The sequence below is a fragment of the Plecotus auritus genome (assembly GCF_963455305.1).
Source record: "Plecotus auritus genome assembly, chromosome: 7".
NCBI classification, from domain to species: domain Eukaryota; kingdom Metazoa; phylum Chordata; class Mammalia; order Chiroptera; family Vespertilionidae; genus Plecotus; species Plecotus auritus.
Window position 1 is genome coordinate 90,388,498 of NC_137774.1, and position 21,164 is coordinate 90,409,661.

The 21,164-nt window shown below is 44.2% G+C and overlaps 1 protein-coding gene across 7 annotated transcripts in view; it reads right to left on the bottom strand.

Annotated features, from left to right (window-relative positions):
• GTF2I (general transcription factor IIi) overlaps positions 1-21,103 on the bottom strand; it is a 132,331-nt gene extending 111,228 nt beyond the window's left edge. For 6 of the 7 annotated variants that reach the window (XM_080681795.1, XM_080681792.1, XM_080681794.1 and 3 more), the window contains exon 1: positions 19,578-19,982. The gene's annotated coding sequence lies outside the window, so the exon portion shown is untranslated. Of the gene's footprint in view, positions 1-19,577; positions 19,983-21,068 lie in introns of those variants that run through there. The other variant, XM_080681790.1, reaches the window with a different exon arrangement.
• Positions 21,104-21,164: the final 61 nt, after the last annotated feature.

Here is a 21,164-nt window from a genome sequence, read left to right on the forward strand (position 1 = left end):
AGAAGGGAATTTTATTGGTGTGTTTATTCATTTCACTTTAAAAGTTTCACTGCTAGACCCAGGAACATAAGACATCATTAGAGTTATCTCTATTCCCTCCCTGTGGACCTGCCTCACTTCTTGAGTAGATGGGTTTCTTCCCTAAAACAGAGATACAGACACATGGTTCTTTAAGTTGACCACACACCTGTACTATAATCCCAGAGGCAACAGACTATCATATCTTCCTGCTACTGTTTGCACAAAAGTTTTAGGGGTTTGTGTCCAAGCTTATCCTACCCAAGCCCAAATAACTATGACTAGTCAGAAAAAGATTACCTGGGATACACTGTGATTAGCACTACAGCTAGAACCACATGAAATAGGAAGATAGGCAGCTGCTAGCTACTCAAAAGGCAAAGCAGGACACATAACTGGAGGAAAGAGATGAGAAAAGCATGCCAGGAACACAAAACATAACAGCTACCTGAGTCTGCTATATCGTCTTTCAATTCCCTTAATTCTTCCATTCTGAATGTTTATCTTTTGTGACCATAAATTTGATTTTAATACTTTTGTGAGTTTCAAATATGAACACATTGGACTGTTCCTGTTTCATTTCCTTATCTTTTATCCTTGTCAACTATTGTTTCATAGATGCAATGGCCTTCTTTTATCTTTATGAAAACGGACTCCAGCCATTCTTTAAAATCTTCTTGAGTTTCTTGTTGGAGATCCATTTCAGGGATTAGGTTTATCTGTGTCTTTACTATTCTGTTCTACCTCAAAATATGCCAATAATTAATTCCACATAAATTTTTTCATTTGCCCATACTTCTGCTTTGAATTTACTGATCCTTGTTGTTAATACTGCATAGCAAAATAACAACAATTATAGTGAGTAGAAGAGAACTTTTGGAGATTTTCACACACACCATTATCACTCTAACAAAGAAAAAAAAACGATATTCTTATTATTTTTTATTTTGCTAATCTCTAAAATATTACTAAATTTTCAATATATATCTGCTTCCAAGTAAGCTTCAGGTGAGACTGGTAAGTAGAGGAGGTACCATCACCATGATCTTGTTTTTTTTTTTTATTATATTCATGTCCTTTTTCTTTCCTTGTGCTACTGTTTTCAACAAACATCTTCCCATTTCAATCTTATAACATGCAATCTTAGATCAAGATATTAAAAGAAAGATATTTTAGTGCAATCACTTTGTTCTATTAATTTAATAATGAGAAGACCAACCCAGAAAGATTAGCAATCTTGCTTAGGTCATACAGTTAATTTTATAACAAGAAACTAGAATCCTATCTCAAAATTCCAAATTACCTCTCTCGTGCTCAATAATAATAAAAGGCAGGTTTAAAAAAAAAGAAACCAAGATAAATAATTATATAGTAACTAGAGGCCCGGTGCACGAAATTCGTGCACAGGGGGTGGGGGGGATGGGGGGGTGCAGTGTCCCTCAGCCCAGCCTACACTCTCTCCAATCTGGGACATCCTCTCACAATCCAGAACTGCTGGCTCCCAAATGCTCGCCTGCCTGCCTTCCTGATTTCCCCTAACCACTTCTGCCTGTCAGCCTGATCACCCCTAACCACTCCCCTGCCAGCCTGATTGATGCCTAACTGCTCCCCTGCCAGCCCGTTTGCCCCTAACTGCCCTCCCCTGCAGGCCTGGTCACCCCTAACTGTCCTCCTCTGCAGGCCTGGTCACCCCTAACTGCCCTCCCCTGTAGGCCTAGTCCCCGCCAACTGTTCTCCCCTGCAGGCCTGGGTCCCCCCCAACTGCCCTTCCCTGCAGGCCCGGTCGCCCCCAACTTCCCTCCTCTGCCGGCCTGGTCAACCCTAACTGCCCTCCCCTGCAGGCTTGATCGCCCCCAACTGCCCTCCCTTGCAGGCCTGGTCCTTCCCAACTGCCCTCCCCTGCTGGCCATCTTTTGTCCACATGGGGGCAGCCATCTTTGACCACATTGGGGCAGCCATCTTGTGTGTTGGAGTGATGGTCAATTTGCATATTACTCTTTTATTAGATAGGATAACACTGTAGGCAATCTTTATGACATAGTATATTAACTGCCACTAATCATAAACAAAATGAAGCAAAAGTATATCTCTTTTACACAAAGTATTATGGTTGACATTGAGGAGTATTTTATATATCAATATCAGTCAAATTCTACAAAGAAAATAAAAGATTCAGTTCAAAGAAAACCATGAAAGTGTTACAGAAAAATTATCTAGATGAACACATAACTTATGTCACAAAATGCTGCTGACAGCCCTGGCCAGTGTACTTAATGGTTAGAGCACCCACCCATGCACCAAAAGATTGAGGGCTTGATTCCTGGTCAAGGGCACATACCTGGGTTTCAAGTTTGATCCTCAACCCTGGTTGATCCCAAGCTCTGGTGGGGGCACATGCGGGAGGCAATCAATACATGTGTCCTTCTCATATCAATGTCTCCCTCTCTCTCTCTCTCTCTCTCTCTCTCTCTCTCTCTCTCTCTCTCTCTGTCTTCCTCCCACTCTCTCTAGAAAAAAAAAATCAATGGAAAAATATCCTCAATGAGGATTAAACAAAAAAAAGGTTAAAATTAATAAAGACAATGCTCTTCCAATTTATTTAATATCATTACCTAATGTAAACATTATATCAGAACTGGAAATTAGTATAACGTGGTTAAAAGCATGGGTTCCAATGCCTAGGTTTATATTAAAACTATCCTTCACAATAGTTGTTCTGAATTAATTAGCATCTCAAATCCTCATTTATTTCAACTTTAAAATGGTAATCCTAACAGTCGCCCGCTTTAGAACTCAGGATTGCTGTGGAGATTAAATGAAATAATGTAGGTAGCACTTAAAACAGTAAACTCTTTATAAGCTCTCAAAAAATGTCAATATTTGTCACTGGTTTTATTGCCTAATTCTCCCACCACCATCCCCAACTTTGACATGTCCTCCAGTAGAGAGCTTGCTACTTTTAAAGTAACAATTTGCAATTACTAGAATAATTTAAAATTAGTCCCTGTAATGAAAAGAACCTTCTTGTACAAAAAAGGCCTTTCAATGCACTGTGTTCCCTTCACAATTCTGTTCTCTAAATTAAGCATGCCCAGTTTGTCTTGTGCTTTCCCTGTAACATTATTTCCAAAACATTTCTCAGTTGCAATAGCATCAAAATATTCTCTATTTTGCCCAATGTCCCAGAAGTGGACATAACGTTTTGGATAAGATCAGTTAACCGAGACTACACTGTAACTCCCATAATTTCCTTGTTCCTGTTAATACAGAAAAACATTTTAATTCACATTTCTAAGAGATTATCTCCATAGACTTAATAAATACTTTCCAAAGAGAAATAAATTAGGCTGGTGTTTCATTGAGATGTTCCATTTTATAAATCTACTAGAGGCCCGGTGCACGAAATTCATGTACATGGGAGGGGGACTTCCTCTCAGCCCAGTCTGCACCCTCTCCAATCTGGGACTCCTTGGGGGATGTCCCAGGGATCGGGCCTAAACCGGCAGTCGGACATCCCTCTCACAATCCAGGACCAATGACTCCTTACTGCTCACCTGCCTGCCTTCCTGATTGCCCCTAACTGCCCCCCTGCCAGCCTGATCACCCCTAACTGCCTCTGCCTGCTGGCCTGGTCGCCCCTCACTGCCCCCCCCCCCGCCAGCCTGGTCGTCCCTCACTGACCCCCCCTGCCAGCCTGGTTGCCCCCAACTGCCCCTCCCTGCTGGCCTGGTCGCCCCTCACTACCCCCCACTGCCAGCCTGGTCGCCCCTCACTGCCCCCCCCTCCGCCGGCCTGGTTGCCCCATGCAGCCTTCTGTTGGGTCATTTGGTCATCCCTCACTAACCCCCCTCCCAACCTGGTCGCCCCAAGCAGCCTGCTGTTCAGTCGTTTGGGTGTCCCTCACTAACCCCCCAGCCGGCCTGGTCACCCCACGCAGCCTGCTATTCGGTCGTTACTGTAAGGGTGTCCTGACCAATATGCATATTACCCTTTTATTAGTATAGGTATATATAAAAGCCTAAGCGACTGGTCAACCGAACAACCAACTGATCAACTGGTTGCTGTAATGAGCACTGACCACCAGAGGGCAGACGCTCAACGCAAGAGCTGCCCCCTGGTGGTCAGTGCGTTCCCACAGCGGGAGTGCCACTCAGCTAACCAATGGGCACCAGATGTTGGGCTCACGGCTGCAGAAGAGCTTGCCTCTCCCGATCAGGACTGACTGGGCGCGAGCCCGCAGCAGGTGCAGCGAGGCTAGGATAAGCGGGAGCGGTGCAGCACCAGGCCCGGGCTTGGGCTCCTCCCCGGCCGCCTGCCACTTCGAGCACTACTACATCCCTTGGGGGATGTCGGGCACCTGATCCCCACAGGCCTGCGGGGATCGGGCTGAATCCAACAGTCCAACATCCACCGAGGGGTTCCAGTTTGTGAGAGGGCGCAGGCCAGGCTGAGGGACCCCACTGGTGCATGAATCCGTACACCGGGCCTCTAATCTAGTATTTAATAACAGAATATAGCCCTAGCCAGTTTGGCTCAGTGGATAGAGAATCTGCCTGTGGACCAAAGGGTCCCGGGATTGATTCCTGTCAAGGGCATATACCTCAGCTGCAGGATCCTCCACGGCCTGGGCCTGGTCGGGGAGTGTGCAGGAGGTAACCAATCAATGTGTTTTTCTCACATCGATTTTTCTGTCTTTCCCTCTCTTTTCCACTCTCTCTAAGATATCAATGGAAAAATATCCTCAGGTAAGGATTAAAACAGAAAACAAAACAGTAACAGAATATAATGTGTCATTTACATTAACATAATGTGTGAATTATATGTTAACATACATATTTAACATATACACTTCAGCAAACAGGAAAAATAGAGCCATATAGCCCATTTTAGTACATTTAACTTTCATTCACTTTTAGAAATTATATATAACTAGAGGCCCGGTGCACGAAATTCATTCACGGGGGGTCCCCTCAGCCCAGCCTGCACCCTCTCCAATCCGAGACTCCTTGGGGGATGTCCGACTGCCAGTTTAGGCCCGATCCCAGAGATGTCCCAGGGATTGGGCCTAAACCAGCAGTCGGACATTGCTCTCACAATCCAGAACCGCTGGCTCCTAACTGCTCACCTGCCTGCCTGCCTGATCGCCCCTAACTGCCTCTGCCTGCCAGCCTGGTCGCCCCCAACTGCCCCCCTGCTGGCCTGGTCACCCCCAACTGCCCCCCCACTGGCCTGGTCCCTCCTAACTGCCCCCCCTGCCAGCTTGGTCACTCCACGCAACCTGCTGTTCAGTCGTTTGGTCGTCTCTCACTAACTCCCCTGCCAGCCTGGTCGCCCCATGCAGCCTGCTGTTCAGTCATTTGGTTGTCCCTCACTACCCCCCCTGCCAGCCTGGTCGCCCCACGCAGCCTATTGTTCGGTCGTTACTGTGACAGCGTCTTGGACAATTTGCATATTCCTCTATTATTAGTATGGACTAGAGGCCCAGTGCACGAAATTTATACACGGGGGAGTGAGGTTGTCCCTCAGCCCGGTCTGCGCTCTCTTGCAATCCGGGACCCCTCAGGGGATGTCGGGCCTAAACTGGCAGTTGGACATCCCTTTCACAATCCAGGATGCTGCATGTATCAGTGACCGTACTTTTCATACAGGTGAAAGGCATCCTGCTGTTGTATGGGCAGCTACATTTTTTGCCCTAATTATAAAAAGTAGTACATAACATGATCTTTCTGAGGCAGTAGTACCATTTTCCCCATCTTTTGGGTGGAAAAACTGAAGCTGAGAGAAGTTAAGTAATTGGCTTTGTCACACAGTTATAAGTGTCAGAATCAGGGCTGACCACAAAATGTGCAAGCCAGAGTCCATGCATGTCATCACTGCATCATCCTGTTTTTTCAATGTTAGAGTAGCCTTGCCAGGTTTTAATTTTTAAATCTAAGAGGCTATTCCCAATATATAGGGTAGGGTCCCTAAGCCTGGTCAGCAATCAGGGCCATCTATGGGGCGACCAGTTGGCGGGGCGATTGGGGGACCCCCCTGGCACCCACCTTGGCTGGTGGCCTGGTGCTGCCCACTGGCCAGCCCTGCCCCTGATCACTGCTGCCAGTTTCCTCCCTCTACGGGAGGTGACCGGCGGGGCGCTCACCGGCCCGCCCTGCCCCCCAATCACCTCCCTCTCAGGGGGCAGACACTCAGTGCGGGACACTCCTGCACTGAGTGTCTGCCCCCTAGTGATCAGTGCGCGTCATAGCAACCGGTCATTCCGCCATCCAGTCGATTTGCATATTAGGGTTTTATTATATAGGATGGCAAGTACTTAAAAATAAAATTAGAAATCCCTAAGACAAAACTGATCAAGACTGATTTTTGTTTCGTTTTTTTAGTCCTCACCAGAGGATACCTTTTCCATTGATTTTTAGAGAGTGGAAGGGAGGAAGAGAAAGAGAGACAGAAACATCAATATGAGAGAGACATATCAATAGGTTGCCTCCCAAACATGCCCCAACCAGGGCATTTCTGTGTATTTGATCAGAAATCGAACCCTTGACCCTGCAGTCTGAAGGCCAGTGCTCTAACCACTGAGCAATAAGCCAGGGCAAGATTCTTCTTCTTTTTTTTTTTTTTAACTGATTTCAGAGATGAAGGGAAAAAGAAAGAGACAGAAACATCAATGATGAGAGAGAATCATAGATCAGCTGCCTCCTGCACACCCCACGCTGGGGATCAAGCCCGCTACCCAGGCATGTGCCCTGACCAGGAATCAAACCCTGACTTCCTGGCTTAAGGTCAACACTCAACCACTGAGCCATGCCGGCAGGGCAAGATTGACTTTTTAAGACAAGAATGTTAAGTTTTTATAGCAGGCTATGCTTACATTTATCTTAAGATACTAAATTCTATCTGCTGAAATAAAGCTGGTAATTACGTTAATAAAAACCAAGTGATCCCTCAAAAAGAAACGAAATATACTCAAAAGGTTAAGACTTGAAAGTATTATTAATACTTAAAAATTTATACCCTTCTCCACCCCATTTCCAAAAATTTTGAAAGAGCTAACAGCAATAGATTTCTAAAAAATTTAAGCCTGGTGAAGGGAAGAATGACAAAATAATAAATGAGGCCAGGCAAAGAGGATTTGCCCAATTCAAGGATCACATGTTCAATTCTGAGCTTTACAGTAGCCAAAGCAATGTCCTTGAGAGACAAATAAAAAAAAACCTTTTCAGCAATTCAGAACACCCACACTTTTCTTGGCATTACAGTATAAGAGAAAATTTTTGTAAATTATACATTTAAATTGACAATCCAGATTTTTAAAAAGCAGTAGCTTGTCCTGCCAATAGACAAAGAATGTGTCCATTTGACCTTACTCCAAGTTTAAAAATCATTTGGTATTAGAAAAGCTGGATCACTTGTTCTATTTCTAACTGTATGAATTGGAAGCAGAAATGAAAATCAAGTAATTATGATTTAGAAATCCATCTTTATTTTTTTTAATGTACTATTCCCAGAAGGCAGACAACAGAGCAAAGCTATTATGAACTCAATTTTGGAATCAGACCACAGTTCTGAATTCAAGTTCTATCTCTAATACTAGATATGGCTGACCTTGGAATTCTTTTTTATTTTTTTAATCGTTTCTATTGATTTTAGGGAAAGAGGAGTGGGGGAGAGAGAGAAAAAAAAAACCCATTGGCTGCTCCCCATACATGCTCCAACTGGGAACCCAAAACCTAGATATGTGCCCTGGCTGGGAATCAACTGGTAACCTTTCAGTGCCTGGGATGACACTCCAACCAACCGAGCTACATGGGTCAGGGCTGACCTTGGGATTCTTTAACCCTAAATTTACCAGTCTAGAAAAAGACAGTAATATGTATACTTATTACATATTAACTCACAAGGTTGTTATCAGAATATATTTATTTACTTTTTTCGGGGGGGGGGCGGGAAATAAAGACAACTTTATTATAAACTGGGTATTAGGCCCAGCCGGCGTAGCTCAGTGGTTGAGCATCAACCTATGAACCAGGAGATCACGACTTGATTCCTGGTCAGGGCACATGCCCAGGTTGCAGGCTCAATCCCCAACCTGGGGCGTGAAGGAGGCAGCCAATCAATGATTCTCTCATCACTGATGTTTCCATCTCTCTCTCCCTCTCCCTTCCTCTCTGAAATCAATAAAAATATATTTTAACAAAAAATAAAAAAATAAACTGGGTATTAGAAGGCATTAGGATATTATTAATTTTGTTAGTTATGATAACATTCTTGTGATTATGTTAAAAATGTGTTTATTTTTTGGAGATGTACATTGACATGGTTAGGAGTAGATATTCAGAATGTTTTTAGTACTGAGTACTTCACACAAGCATTCAGTAAATTTTTAAAATTCAGTAAGCATTTAAAATTTTATTAAAATGGTTATTTTAAGAACACATTTATATTTTTCTATTGATTTACATATATAATCTCTAAATCCAAGTTTGATAAAATGAAAATTTCCCAACTAACTGCTTTAATTATCACTACTAAATAAAATATCCTATTTTCTGATGGGGCGGGAAAATTAATCAGAAAAGTGTTAAAATAAATCAGTGGGGGTTTTTCGTATTTATTTTTACTTATTTACTTTTCCCAACTTTATTGAGATATAATAGACACAATGTTGTGTAAGTTTAAGGTACACAATAAATCACTGCTTTGAAATAAAGTACGTACACCTTTTAAAGCATGCATGTGCAACCATGAAAATTTGCTTACATCTAATATACTCCTTAGAGATTGTTTTAAAATTTAAGTTAAAGTCACCTTACTCCAAATATCTAAAAAAAATTAACTAGACTGAATATATAAACTAAATTAGTCTTTATCCTGAAGCTCTCAACAAAGAAATATTATATAATCTGTCCTCACCATTATGTTCAAGAAACAGATTGTGTTCTGGGGTCTCACAGATACCTATACCAAAGGCCCTCAATATGTTAGGTAAATGGATAAATGAGTACTGTTCTAAATGTAAAAAAGGATCCCTTCTTTTTCAAAGCTTAAAATAAAGAAGATGAATAGTGAACAATAGCTCAACCACTCATTTTGCTATTTTTTTCTGCAGATAAGGCTACAAATGAAGGATAAAATTATAAAATAGGCCGAAACCGGTTTGGCTCAGTGGATAGAGCGTCAGCCTGCGGACTGAAAGGTCCCGGGTTCGATTCTGGTCAAGGGCATGTACCTTGGTTGCGGGCACATCCTCAGTGGGAGGTGTGCAGGAGGCAGCTGATTGATGTTTCTCTCTCATCGATGTTTCTGGCTCTCTATCCCTCTCCCTTCCTCTCTGTGAAATATCAATAAAAAAATATATTTAAAAAAAAATTATAAAATAAACTCAAAAAGTGAGTATTTAGTTGGGTAAAGTAACTACCTCACTGTTTTACAACATACTCTTAAAATTTTCTCTAAAAGCTATAAACAATTAACCTAACAAAAATACATAATCAGAAAATAATTAACTTACTATAAAAATACTAAGGCCCATGTATGCAAATGCAATAAAAACACACACAGTAATTCTCAAAAGTATGCAACCTATACAATCAGAAATCTTCATAGGCTGTCTAACCAGGATTCATTTTTTTAAATATATTTTAATTGATTTCAGAGAGGACAGGAGAGGGAGAGATAGAAACATCGATGAGAGAAAAATCATTGATCTGCTGTCTCGTGCATGCCCCTCAATGGGGATTGAGGCTGCAACCCTGGCATGTGCCCTGACCAGTAATCGAACCATGACCTCCTGGTTCATAGGTCCACACTCATCCACTGAGCCACACCAGGCGGGCATAATCACGACTCATCTTAACCAACTCTTCACTACTCTCCACTTCTACAATTATAATATAATCTTATACAGTAGTTTTTTTCAAACATTATTTCCTGCCCTGGCCAGTGTGGCTCAAATGGTTGAGCATTGTCCCATGCACTGAAGGGTTGCCAGTTCAATTATAGGTCGAGGCACATGCCTGGGTTTCGAGCTCCATCCCTAGTAGGGGAGCTTGCAGGAGGCAGCAATTGATGTTCCACTCTTATATAAAATCAATTTTCTCTCTAAAATCAAATTTTAGAATCTTTTAAAAAATAATTATTTCCTTTGCCATACTATAAAAACACAAACTTCAAAAATCCAAAAATCATGAGGATCAAAAAGGAAATTCGGACACATCCTACAACATAGGCATTATGCTAAGTGAAATAAACGTTAAGATTTTCTATACTACTGAGAGATTTCTTCTCATCCATCCAAATTCATCTGCCCCAAGAAAAGCATAAAAAAAGGGCCCTAATGGGTTTGGCTTGGTGGATAGAGCGTTGGCCTGTGGACTGAAGGGTCCCAGGTTCAATTCCGGTCAAGGGCATGTACCTTGGTTGCGGGAACATCCCCAGTGGGAGGTGTGCAGGAGGCAGCTGATCAATGTTTCTCTCTCATCGATGTTTCCAAATCTCTATCCCTCTCCCTTCCTCTCTGTAAAAAATCAATAAAATATATATTTTTTTAAAAAGAAAAGCATAAAAAGGAAAAAAACAATAATGCAGAAATTCCACTTATAAGTGTATACACAAAAAAATTAAAAGTAGGGATTCAAAATACACTTGTTCAACAATGTTCATAACTGCAATATTCACAACAGCCAAAAAGTAGAAACAACTTAAATGTCCTCAACAGAGAAATGGATAAATAAAATGTGGTATATCATACAAAGAAACCTTATCTATACTAATAAACGGGTAATATGCTAATTAGACCAGATAGACTGGACATCTTCCGCACATCATTCCAACATCCTTCCTGATAAAGCCAGGGGCGTGGCCAGCCTGCAAACTGCCCACAGCCCCTCACCCAGGCCGGCTCCGCCCCCCAGTGGGGACCACCACCCTGATTGGGAGCGTGGCTGGCCTGCAAACCCTCAGCGGCCCCTCGCCCAGGCCGGCCCTGCCCCCCAGCAAGGACCCCAACCCCAATCAGGGGCCCCCTTCAGGGCAGGCCAGCTGGCCCCTACCTGTGCACCAGGCCTCTATCCTATATAATAAAAGGGTAATATACAAATTGACCTTAATGGCAAATGACCAGAACGACTGCTGGACCAGTCACTATGAAGCGCACTGACCATCTCTTGGTCCCTTTCCCAGGCCGGCAGGCTCCAATTGCCAGATGACTACCTGCAGCGGGAGCAGGGCCGGTAAGCGGGCAGGAATAGCTGACCTCTCGGTCCCTTCCCCTGGCCATCAGGCACTGATCACCTGTTGGCAAACAGGGAACCCAGGGTGGGTGGTGGCAGGGGGGCGGAGCCAGCTGTGGGCAGTAGGGGAAGATGGCCCTGATCGCAGGCCAAGCTAGGGACCATACCTGTGCACGAATTTTGCGCACCGGGCCTCTAGTTCAGTTATAAAAAGGAATGAAGCCGAAACCGGTTTGGCTCAGTGGATAGAGCGTCAGCCTGCGGACTGAAAGGTCCCAGGTTCGATTCCGGTCAAGGGCACGTACCTTGGTTGCGGGCACATCCCCAGTAGGAGGTGTGCAGGAGGCAGCTGATCGATGTTTCTCTCTCATCGATGTTTCTAACTCTCTATCCCTCTCCCTTCCTCTCTGTAAAATATCAATAAAATATATTTAAAAAAAAAAAAAAAGGAATGAAGTTCCAATACGTGCTATAATACAGATGAACCTTGAAAATAATATACTAAGTGAAATAAGCCAGACACAAAATGACAAATACTGTATGATTCCTCATTTATGAAATATCTAACATAGGCAAATTCTGAGACAGAAAATACATTAAAGGCCAAAAAGAACTAGGGAGAGGGAGGAATGAAGAGTTATTGCTTAATACAGTGGTCTAATGAGTTTGCCGACCACTGGTGTAGGGGATAACACTCCAACCAACTGAGCCACCCCATCAGGGCAAAAGAAGGTAAATTTATCTGTCTGTTGGGTAACCAGTTCCAGAGGCTATTTCAATTACAAATTCACTAGTTGCAATTTAGATATGTCTCTCCATAATACATTATATATATACATTAGAAATGTATAGTTTCTGTCTACAAACCAGGGCTCATTTTAACCAGATACCCTAATAAGACCTCTTCACTACTCTGTGCTTCTATAATTATACCATAACATAACCATACACAGTAACTTTTTTTAAAATATTTTTGATTTCAGAGAGAAAGGGAGAGGGAAAGAGATAGAAACATCAATGATGAGAGAAACTCATTGATCAGCTGCCTCCTGCATGCCCCCTACTATGGATCGAGCCCGCAACCCAGGCATGTGCACTTGACTGGAATTAAACCCGGGACCCTTCAGTCCCCAGGCCAACACTCTATCCACTGAGCCAAACCAGCTAGGGTACAGAGTACTTTTTAAAGGCAAAAAAAATATATAATAATTTCCCTTGCCATACTACAAAAACAATTTAAAAGTTATAAGGGGAAAATCCCGGGAAGAACAAGTCCTTGCCCTCACAGACTTTATATTCTCCAGTTTCTGGAGATTTACCTTGTGATCAGTGTTACTTATAAATTTTTTATTTTCTTAAAAAATTCAATTTCTCAAAAGTATGAAACAGTATTTTTATAATTGATTTTAGAGAGAAGAGAGAAAGGGGAGAGAGAGAGAGAGCACGAGCACTTGCGAGAAGTCGATTTGTTGTTCCACTCATTTATGCATTCATTGATTGCTTCTTGTATGTGCTCTGACAGGAGGGTCAAACTTGCCAACCTTGGTGTATCGGGACCATGTCTTCTATATTTTGTTTTGAAACACACCATCAACTGAGCCACCTAGTCAGGGCCAAACAGTATTTTTATGACTAATATGCACTGAATGCTTACTCTTTGCCAGATGCCATCCTAAAGCACTTTTTAAAAAAATATATATTTCTTTATTGATTTCGGAGAGGAAGAGATAGAAACATCAATGATGAGGGAGAACCACTGATGGGCTGCCTCCTGCAGGCCCCCAACCCGCAATCCAGGCAAGTGCCCTTGGCTGGAATCGAACCTTGGACCAGTCCGCAGGCTGAAGCTCTATCCACTGAGCCAAACCAGCTGGGGCCTAAAGCACTTTTAACTCATCCTATCTTCACAACCCTAAAAGAGAAACAGGTTCTATTATAATCATCCCACCTTTTTTAAAAAACAGAGAAACTAAGACACAAAGATGTAAAATGAATTGTCCAAGATAACACAACCAGAGGTGGCAAGAACCAGGATTTGAATCCAGGCAGTCTGATTATAGAATTAAACAATATTCCCTCTCGTAATTATAAATTCAGTTCACCTCACAAGTTGTACTTTTTAAATAAACTAATTCTTTAAAAATCCTCTATAGTTTTAATCAAGTTACAACCAAATCCTCCATCAACTCTTGACAATCCATGACTACATAAAACTTTCTCCTACTTCCCCACTAAGCCAAAGTGGGATATAGCAGAATAATAATGCCAGAAACAAGCATGGAATACTCAAACAAGGATTGCAAAAACAAAGAGGAAAGAAAAGAAATACTGCAGTGATGAAAGTTCCAGTAAAGGACAAGAGAGAAGGAAAATTGTAAAGGCAGAAAGAGGGAAACAATGGAGAGTGAAGAAAATAAAGATAACACCCTCAGCACTTCTGATTTATCCACGTAATTTTTCCAGTATACTCACATCCTCTAAAATATGAATTCTTTTTTTTTTTAAATATATTTTATTGATTTTTTACAGAGAGGAAGGGAGAGGGATAGAGAGCTAGAAACATCGATGGGAGAGAAACATCGATCAGCTGCCTCCTGCACATCCCCCACTGGGGATGTGCCCGCAACCAAGGTACATGCCCTTGACCGGAATCGAACCCGGGACCCTTCAGTCCGCAGGCCGACGCTCTATCCACTGAGCCAAACCGGCTTTGGCTAAAATATGAATTCTTAATGTTACTGCCCCAGGCAGGTAGCCTCAGCTACACGTTGGTTTCCTGAATAATCAAATATTATTCTTCAAATTGCTTTGCTGCCATTTTAAAGCATTGAGTACAATTAATCTCAACTCTACAATTACAATGAACTGATTAATTGAATTTCTTATGTTCTTTCAGTTAGTAACAATGAATAAGCTTAAGCCCAAATAAATGTATACACCTTTTAAAGAAAATGCTATGAATGAGCTTTAATAGATTGCTGTTAATAAAATTCCAGCAATTATCTTTCAAATAAATTGCCTCTCTCATGCATAGCTGAAAAGTGAAATACCATTTGCAAAGTATTACTTCTCAAACAACTCTTCAATAAAATGCTTTCCCCTAGACCAGTGGTTCTCAACCTTTCTAATGCCGAGACCCTTTATTACAGTTCCTCATGTTGTGGTGACCCCAACCGTAAAATTATTTTCGTTGCTACTTCGTAACTGTAATTTTGCTACTGTTAATGAATCGTAATGTAACTATCTATGTTTTCCGATGGTCTTAGGCTCTACAGCAGCGGGCGCGCACACACAGTGCGACTGAAACTTCGTGGCCCATGCGCAGAAGTCGGTTTTTGGCTTTCAAAAGAAATTTCAATCATTGTACTGTTGATATTTGGCTCTGTTGACTAATGGGTTTGCCGACCACTGCCCTAGCCTAGACCAGTGTTCGGCAAACTGCAGCTCACGAGCCACATGCAGCTCTTTGGCCCCTTGAGTGTGGCTCTTCCACAAAATACCACGACCTGGGCGAGTCTATTTTGAAGAAGCGGCGTTAGAAGAAGTTTAAGTTTAAAAAATTTGGCTCTCAAAAGAAATTTCAATCGTTCTACTGTTGATATTTGGCTCTGTTGACTAATGAGTTTGCCGACCACCGGCCTAGACCTACATAAAAATTACTTGATTGGCATCTGCTGAACCCAAAGGTTAAGACCATTTCATGCTGATTGCAACCACAATAGATAGAAAGGGATTGCAATATTTAAAAACTCATGTTTTCAATGAAGAGTAAAACAATGGTAGAATTGAATTAGGTGGAATGCAATGCAAATAGCTAGTCACCAGTAATAAGAGAAAAGGTTGTGTTTAGTGATTTTTCAGTGTTTTATTTACATCATCAATCTATAGATTATCAAAAATGATAGAGCATAATTGTCCATTAATCCCATTCCTCCTGCCTAATTTGAGATTACTTTCCCCATTGAGAAATCCAGCCCAGCCCTAACCGGTTTGGCTCAGTGGATAGTGTCGGCCTTTGACTCAAGGGTCCAGTTTGATTCCAGTCAAGGGCATGTAACTTGGTTGTGGGCACAACCCCAGTTGGGGGGTGTGCAGGAGGCAGCTGATTGATGTTTCTCTCTCATCAATGTTTCTAACTCTCTCCCTCTCCCTTCCTCTCTGTAAAAACATCAATAAAATATATTAAAAAAAAAAAAGAAAGAAAGAAAGAAATCCAGCCCAGCTGATTCCACTCAGCGAGGTTCAATTCCTGGTCAGGGCACATGCCCAAGTTGCAGGCTCTGCCTCCAGTGGGGAGCAATGCAGAAGGCAGCCAATCAGTGATTCTCTCTCATCACTGATGTTTCTATCTCTCCCTCTCCATTCCTCACTTTGAAATCAATAAAAGCAGCCCGGCCTGCGTAGCTCCGTGCTTGAGCATTGACCTATGAACCAGGAGATCACGGTTTGATTCCCGGTCAGGGCACATGCTTGAGTTGCAGGCTTGATCCCCAGTGTGCAGGAGGCAGCGAATCAGTGATTCTCTCTCATCATTAATGTTTCTCTATCTCCTCTCCCTTCTCTGAAATAAAAAAATATATTTAAAATCTATTTTTTAAGAAATCTATTGTAATTTTAAAAAACAAAATCTTTCTCAACAAGACTTGTGCCCCAATAAGCAGGAGGTGGTGAGGGGGTACCACATGAGGACAGGAAGAGATTAATCAAAGAACATATATGCATATATGTATAACCCATGAACACAGACCATAGTATGGGGAAGGCCTGGGGTGGGGTTGGGTGGAGGGGAGCAAAAACGGAGAAAATGGGAGACATCTGTAATATTGTCAATAATTAAAACAAACAAAATAGTAAATCAAATCCTTGGATGTGCAAGCGACTGGGGGAAGTAGGGCAGGAGCCAGGAACTTCCCAGCCTCAACCTATCTCAGTGCCATGCTCAGGCCCTATGACCCCACCTATTCTGGGTTCCCAGACTTTATACTCAAAGGTGTAGATGGGATGCTTTAGACATCCCTGGAAGGAGATAAATGCCTGTGCCATGAATAAATTAATAATTGAATGAGAATGGGGGAAAAAGCCAAAATTACTAGATTTCTAATTTTATTCTGTACTTAAATATCCTTACCTCTTTTTTAAACTGGAGACTTTATTTCTTTAACTCTTAATTTTCTAATCATGGCTAATAAAAATTCTTAACTCTCAAAAAGTTTTCCAACCAATCTACAGTGAACAGCTCAAATTATTTTTTATTTTAAGATATACGTATTTTTTAAATAATGAAAAACAAACATCTACAATAAATTTTCCTCACTTAAAACTTGTCGTCTGGCTGGTTTGGCTCAGTGCTTTAGTATCGACCCATGAACCAAGAGTTCATCAGTTAAATTCCTGGTCAGGGCTCGATACCCAGTAGGGGGCATGCAGGAGGCAGATCAATGTCTCTCATTTGTGTTTCTATCTCTCCCTTCCTCTCTCTCAAAAATCAAAAAATAATAATAAATAAAAACAAAAAAACTTAATTTGCCATTGTGAATAGTTCTCAAGCATCAACACCACCAGGAAACCAGGTAGAAATGCTAATAATGCAGGATCAGAAGGTCTGGGTGAGGCCGAGCAACTGTTTTAACAAGCCCTCCGAAGGATGCTGATGCATACAAGAGTTTGAGAACCACTGGCTTCAAGGTTAAGATTTCGGCTGCCTAGATTCAAATCTTGGAATCAAGATTTACTTGACTGGGTAATCAAGAGTAAATTACCCAGCTTCTCTCTGCTTGTTCCTCATCTATAGAATGGAATTATAGGGTTGTTCTGAAGATTAAATAAGAAAATATACAGTAAAAGCTTAAGAGCAATGTCAGGCACATAAAAAAATATTCAAATGTTAGCTGTAGTCAAAGCACCTTGACAGTTTTAGACTGGAAGGGGGAGAAAGGCAGAAAAGCGTAATCCTTACCCATCTAGGAGTTTAATACCTAGTGACTAGGCCAGTCACATGTAAACAGAAACAAACACACTTCTAGAGGAAATAAAGATGCCCTCCTAGGCGGGGCAATCACGTTGACTGGGATACTGTAAGAACAGCAAATTCTGACCGAACAATACAGGCTTTAAGCGAGAAGAGCCTGAAGAAAGGAAAAAGTCATTCCAGACTACAGGTGTGAGCCAAGATCCCAGAAGCAGGCCAAAGGAAAGCACAGGCAGTAGACTACAGTGGCTAAAGAATGGACAAAACAAAAACATGTACAGTAGTCCCCCCTTATCCACAGGAGATATGTTCCAAGACCACCAGTGGATGCCTGAAACCACAGATAGTACCAAACCCTGCACATACCATGTTTTTTTCTATACATACATACCTTCCTGCTGAATCAACTTCTTCACCTCTGCCGGAAATATGGCAGCAGCTTCTTCAACAGCAGGCACAGCCTCTGCAGTAGTTCTTACATTTCTCAGTCCAAACCTATTCCTGAATCTGTGCAACCACCCCTTACTTGCAGTAAATGGCTTGGTGTCACTCCTTTCAGAGGATCCCTTGCTCAAGTCTTCATACAGGCTCAGTGCTTTCTGGCGCAGCATGCTGCCATCAACTGGCACACATCTTCTGTTCATGTCTTCCACCCACAAACTTAATGCCTTTTCCATCTTAACTAAGCACTTGTCACGCACGGTGGCTGTAACTTTTGCAGTCTGAGGTGCAACAGCAAAACTAGAACGAATTTCTTTTTCCTTCTTCACAATTTCACGGATAGAAGATTCGTTCTTACTGTAGATCTTAGCAACCTCAGCATAGGATTTTTTTTCTTTCCTTATTAAGTCAAGAATTTTCACCTTTTCACTTAAAGGGAGCACTTTACGACTTCTCTTGGGCATATCTGAATTGCCAGCATCACTATTCTTGCACTTTGGGGCCATTAAGGAAAACAAGTGTTACTTAAACACCAGCACTGCAATTTCAAAACCGAGATGGCAACCAAGTGACTATGGGCTGGTAGCTTATATAGCGTGGATACTCTGGACAAAGGAATGATTCACATCCAGGGCGGGACAGAACAGGACCTCATCATGTTACTCAGAACGGCGCGAGAAATTTAAAACTTATTAATTTTTTATTTCTGGGAATTTTCCATCTAATAGTTTCTGACCTCAACTGGAACCGCGGGAAGTGAAACCGTGGATAAAGGGGCGGGGTCTATTTGTAGTAGAAAATTAAATCAGTCATCCCAAATCTTGGCTTTAGAGGGAGAGAGAGGGAAAGCCCTGCCTCCTCAGGGCACTCTAATGCACATTCTAATTTGCAAACTAACTTCCCCTTTTGTTTCCTTAGCACCCAGAGATTACTCTTAGGCTCTGTGGACTATCAAGCCATTGTCTGCAGCAAAGTTGAATGCAGAGAGTTTGAGAAGTCTGCACGGGGTCCCGCATTCGCAGGAGTGAGCACTACTTGCATAGGACCCGACATTTGAACACTCTTAGCCGCAAATTAGCGCAAAACCGTAACACTAAAAAAATAAATAAATAAAAAATCTCGCTTTAATAAAGGAAAAACTTGCATAAGCAAGAGTGGAAGGGGGAGGAAAGGGAAAGAAAGACAATTTTTTGTCTTCTTCCTCCCCTGAAACCCGTCTGGGTGCTGGCCCAATCCTGACGGCTTATTTTCGCGGCCTGAAGGCAGAGGTTTTCCTTCCGGTCATTGTGTTTATTTCCACCATAAAAACCGACCCTGCTGGGCAGGCGCGCCCGCCGGGCCGGGACAAAGCCCACTCCGTGTCCCACCTGAGGGAAGGCAGGGAAGGACTGGGACGAAGACGAGAAGGGGCGGCGCTCCCCAGGCAGCCCGCCCGCCGGCTGAAGTTACCAAGCAGCGTGGCGCCGACCCCGCCCCCGCCGCCCGCGGGCCAATCCGGCGAGTCTGCTGCCCAGGCGCACCAGCCCCGGAGACACCAAGCTGAGCGCGACCCCACCGTTCGGGCCTGGCACCGCGCGCGCACCCGCAACGCCCGAGCCGGCCAATCAGCGTCCGGGCATGCGCAGCCGCAGGCTCGCTCGCGCGCGGGCCTCACGCGTGAGACCCCCCCCCCCACGCGGCGCCAGCGCGCGCGCCCCTCCCCCATGAGTACCCAGGCGCGCGCGTGCAACTGTCGTCCCCCGCGACCGCGTCTGTTCCTGCCCCACCCCCAACGCCGGCGGCCCGGGGTACCCCAACAACACGGCCGCCCACGGTCCCCAGACTTCTGACCGTACAGGCCCGGAGGGGTAGTCTCAAATAAAGGCTCTGCTCTAATGGAACTGGGGCGAGGGGCAGGGGATGAAGCGACAGGGACTCACCCGAGTGCAGCCGCCTCCAGGCAGCGCCGGGGTAGGGGTGCCGAAGGGAAGCGAGTGTGGGCTGTGCGCGAGGTGCGGCCGCGGAGGAGCAGCCTCGGGGTGAGGCGAGCTGGCTAGCGGGCAGGAGGTGAGAGGGCGAGGGGCCCGTGCGTCTCAGCCGAGCTTGTCACCGCCGCATGGCCGCCCAGCAGGGCCCCGCTCAGCACCTAGATCCAATGGCCAGGAACCGAGAGAGAGGCCGGGGTAACCGCAGCAGGCGGGCGGCCGCGGCTAGAGAACGCGTGCGGGGAAGCGGGGGGGCGATCGGTGGCCCCTTTTCTCTGCTCTCTGAGCTTCTCTCTCACCCTCCTCCTTTTTTTTTTCCCCTTTTTTTTTTTGTTCCTAGAAGGCTTGCTGCGCTTGCGCACCCGCAATGCCGCCCAGCGGGAGTTGTAGTTTTTGATTCTTCCCCATTAAAGCGATAGCGGGGGCGGTGGACTACGAGTCCCAGGAAGCGTCGCGCCCGCGAACCCCGAGCCCGGGGGACGCCGAGAGCGCGACGCCCGGCCCTCTCCTGCAAGGACTGTCAATGGAGGCGCGGGGTGGTGGGATCGAGAACATGGCTGCACCTGGGGCCTGTGCGGCCGCCCAGTGGGGGAGGGGAGCTTGGGTGCAGGGGCGAAAATCTAGACAGTTGCAGGCTCCAGCCTCCTCTCTGCGGAGCATCAGCCGCCGTGCAAGACTCGAGCTTGCTCCTGCACCCCAGATTCCCTGAAAATTGCGAGACCGGAACACGGCAACGGCCGGGAAGCCCCAGAGCGGCCTGACGGCCTCCGTGCCCGCCGAGGGATTTCCTCCGCCCTGCACCACCCTCTGGGACACAAAGAACTTAGTTTTGAAAGCGTGCCTCGGAAAAGACAGTGTGCCCGGACTTTGGACGGGGGAGGGGTTGGGACTCTTCTGTGCCCCCAGAGGCTTTGCTCACGTGTCTACACTCAACATTTAGAAAGAAAGTTGAGAAAAAGCCATGGAGTGGAGCAGATAACCTGATTTGTAGCCAGGTTTGTTCTGTCAACCACTAAGACTTTTTACTCAAATCCACCCCCCTCCAGTTTTTTCTTTTGCTTCTCAACTTTCATTAGCTCATGAATTTCCAGAATGCTGAGACATTACTGTACACTTAAACTCAAAGTTTAAAAACTTGACCCAGAGATTTCAGATGTTAATGTAAAGCGCAAAATTGAGTGGTTTTGTGATTTTCCTCCCCATGGGGGATTCAAGCCAAGTCGGCCATCCTTCCCCTCCCCCTCCCTCTCCTCCTCGGTAGGTGGCGACCACATCGCCTTTTCCAGCCTCTGTCGCTGGCAAGAAAACTTTCCAAACAGCCATTCTTTTGATGTACAGCAGTCTCCCTTATCCGCGGGAAATACCTTTCCAGACCCCCCAATGGACGCCTAAAACCCCAGATAATACCACACTTTATATATACTGATTTTTCCTATACATACATACCTTTCTCCTTAATCAACTTCAGCTCTGCGGGAAATGTGGCAGCAGCTTCTTCAACAGCAGGCACAGCCTCTGCAGTAGTTCTTACATTTCTCAGTC